Source organism: Nycticebus coucang, chromosome 6 (genome assembly GCF_027406575.1).
Source record: "Nycticebus coucang isolate mNycCou1 chromosome 6, mNycCou1.pri, whole genome shotgun sequence".
Lineage (NCBI taxonomy): Eukaryota > Metazoa > Chordata > Mammalia > Primates > Lorisidae > Nycticebus > Nycticebus coucang.
Window position 1 is genome coordinate 125,919,709 of NC_069785.1, and position 3,922 is coordinate 125,923,630.

The 3,922-nt window shown below is 38.1% G+C and overlaps 1 pseudogene; it reads left to right on the forward strand.

Annotated features, from left to right (window-relative positions):
- Window positions 1-241: 241 nt before the first annotated feature.
- LOC128588562 (elongin-C-like) lies at window positions 242-576 on the forward strand (annotated as a pseudogene).
- Window positions 577-3,922: the final 3,346 nt, after the last annotated feature.

Genomic DNA, 3,922 nt, shown 5'->3' on the forward strand with positions numbered 1-3,922 from the left:
TGAATGAATGAATACTCTTGATTCATTCTAAGAGTGTCCCAAAACAGGTCTTAATAAAGTGATTTCAGTAGATGAACTATCAGAACAGAGCTCAAGAATATTTATAAGACCAGAATTTAACTTATAAAAATGTAGCATTGGGGCTGTGGTGGTATGCTGGGACCCAGCTGCTATGGCTGCAGGGCTGATGAGAAACTACTAAAGTTCCCAGGGAAGCAAAGTAGAATTTCCTGAGAACATAATGAATGGAGAAGAGAAAACCTGTGGTGACTGTGAAGGTCCTGATGCCTTGTATGTCTAATTGACGTCTTCTGATGGTCATGAATTTATTGTAAAATGAGAATATGCATTAACATCAGGAATAATAAAAGCTACGTTGAACGTAGCTCAGGTCACTTTGCTGAGGATGAAACCAATGAGGTCAATTTTAGAGAGATCCCTTCTCATCTACTATCAAAAGTATGCATGTATTTTACCTACAAAGTTCGCTACTCACAGCTCCAGATTCCTGAATTCCCAATTGCACCTGAGATTGCACTCTAACTGCTAACGGCTGCGAACTTCCTAGATTGTTAAATAAAATAAATTATAATAAGCTGTTAAGTTTTTCAGTATTTAATACCTGTAATTCAGTTAGTAATTTTTTCATATATAGCATGTTGCCTGTACGCAATTGAACTATAAAGTTCATTGCAAAGCAGATTAACTTGTTTTTTGCATAGCAATCAGGGTCAAAGTTTGTTTGTTACATCAACAAATTAAGGACATTTTCCCAAAGAGAAATAAACCATATGCCAAGTTGTAGGTGATTTTGCTTTATCCTTTGGATGTGACTTTTATAAGTAGAGCAATGATGATACAGTAAATGCTGAAGTTTAAGCATAAATGAACACATACTACAGGTAAATAAAAAACGGGGCTAAGTATTTTGATATTTTAGTGTTTTTTTAAAAAACCTATTCTGGTCATATAGCCACTATTAGCATTACTAGAGTTATGCAAATAATTGCATTATAAGCATGTTTATAACTTAGCCCAAACATTGATTTTTATAACTCTTCAAGAACAAGAGTTGAAATTTCTTACGTCTTTTGAAAAACTGAAGTATCGTTTAAGCATATCTTGTCATTTTGTTTATTGCCACAATTTAAGAACTTTATTTAAAAGCAATTTAGGAAGGTAACTAGGTACGGCTTTTGAAGAAGTAAATATTTGAACTATGGTCAGATGGTCAAATGTAAACTACATGATTTAGAATGCCTGTGCATTTTGGACTATTAAATATATTTCATTGACTTTAAAATTTCCTTTGCAATTTTCAAAAAAATAAAAATAAAAATGTAGCATTCAGTGCCCCAACAGACCATCAAAAATTACTAGGTATATGAAAAAGAAGAATGTAACTCATAGCTTTAAGGAGGAAGAAAGGTCAATAGAAAAAGACTCAGATGTTGGAATCAGCAGAATCAGCAGACCATGACCTAAAAAATTATTATAATTATTTTGCAAAATTTAAAGGAAAAAAATGGATATGCTGAGTAATGCTGAGTATGACAAACTGAAAAATGGCTTCCCCAAAGATATGTTCCTTCTAATCTTAGAACTTGTGAATGTTATCTTACATGGTAAAGTTTTTGTGGATATGATTAAGGATCTTGAGATGGAGAGATTATTCTAGGTTTTCATAGTAGGCCCTAAATGCAATAAGATATGTCCTTAAAAGAGGGATGTTATTTAAACACACACACAAATGAGAAGGCCATGTGAAGACAGACCAGAGACAGATTTAAAGATGCTGGCCTTGAAGATTGAAGTGATGAAGCCACAAGCCAAGAAATTCTGGCAGGCATCAAAAACTAGAATAGGCATTATGAAGATTTTAATCTAGAGCTTCTGGAGGAAACAGAGCCCTACTAACACCTTGATTTCAGCCCAGCAATACTGATTTCAAGATTTTGACCTCCAGAATGATGAAAGAATAACTTTTTGTTTTTATAACCACTTGGTTTGTAGTAATGTATTGCAGCAGCTTCAGGAAACTAATACAAAGAGGAAACAAGGTGGGAAGCTCAACAGAGAAATGAGAACTATTTAAAAAATTAAAGAAATGAAAGTAATAGCCACCAACATTCCTAATGGCAAAAGACGGAATGCTTTTCCCTAAGATTGGAAACAAGGCAAGGATGTGTGCTCTTACATTTCTGTTGGCACTATTCATTAAAATAAGGCAAGTGTGGGAGGTGGACAGGCTGATCTCTCTGCAGGCCCCCCAATTCAGGGTAAAGAATGCAGGTGGACCATCCCTGTGGCTCCTTATCAAGACCATGGAAGATGAAAGGAGCCCAGAGGCAGCCCAGGCAGGGTAATGTCATCAAGACCATTCCTGCATGGAGAATCAGCAGGCAGGCAGGTTGAGACCTTTGGACTCCTGATCAGCAGTTAGATTAGGGAAGCTAGGTTGTTTGTCTTGCTAAGATGAAACTTGTTTTCCCCTCCCCCTTTCTAAATGCATTATCGGGCAGTTGTTGACAATTTATTACCTTCTGTTCCCAATTACCCAGCTGTTACTTTTCTATCCAGGCTTCTGGGGGGCTTGGGATTCTTTTTTAATCCTATTTTTGAATTTTGACATCTTTGCATTTTTTCATGAATGCTTTGTTTTAGAGATCAATAAAAGATTTCTGAAGAGCTGGAGAGCTGCAGCACTGCCTCAAGCTGCCACTTGGTGTGAGACAGTGTATGTTCCTCCAGGTTGCCCAGACTTCATACATTAAACTAGTGTAAAGTCACCTTCTTCCCATATCCCTTGTTTGGCCCCCAGCCCAGGTCAGGGTCCCCCCAGAACCCTGACAATGGGAAAGAAAAGTTTTAAGGATGAGAAAGTAAATGCAAAAACATTTTACTCATAGACAACATGATAGGGCATGTAGAGAATAATTTTCAAAAACTGACCCCAAAACAGTAAGTCACAGATACAATTTCAACTTAAAAATCAATTCTATTTCTATACACTAGCAATAAATAATTGGAAATTATTTTTTAAAGTATTATTTATAACAGTATGATGAAAAATCCATGAGGATGAATTTGATGAATGGTGTGCAAGACCTTCACACTGAGAAATCAAAGAAGGCCTAAATGTATGGAGAGATAGATAGCCAGAGTTTTGCAATCACGTAGACAAGGAACCCCAAGTCTGTTGTTTTAAATTGGTTGAATTGATACTGAGTATTGTCATATATCCAGGGCTGGCTTCAAAAGGCTGTGACCAGTGCAGTTGCCTGGGACTCTACACTTGAAGGACCTATTCTTGGTTCCACGTTCCACTGTCATATTCTTTAAATTCTTATTAATTTTGAACAAGGAGCCCTGGATTTTTATTTGTCACTAGGCCCTACAAATGACGTGAGCAGTCCTGCTCTGTCATTCCCTCCCTCTGTGCATCTGTCATAGCAAGTCCCAGATGGGTTTTGTCTGCCCATAGTGAGACAAAATTCCATTGGCTGGAGACAGCTAGAAAGCATTGCATATGGAGCACTGGAGATTGCATCCTCTCACTCCTCCATCCTTTAAGATTCCTTCTTTTTTTTTTTTTTTTTTTTTTTTTTTTTATAGAGACAGAGTCTCACTGTACCGCCCTTGGGTAGAGTGCCGTGGGGTCACACGGCTCACAGCAACCTCCAACTCCTGGGCTTAAGCGATTCTCTTGCCTCAGCCTCCCAAGTAGCTGGGACTACAGGCGCCCGCTACAACGCCCGGCTATTTTTTGGTTGCAGTTTGGCCGGGGCTGGGTTTGAACCCGCCACCCTTGGCATATGGGGCCGGCGCCCTACTCACTGAGCCACAGGCGCCACCCTAAGATTCCTTCTTAATCCTTCTACCTGAATCCCTATTAGAAAAATCCAGAAACTTCTAAGGTAGT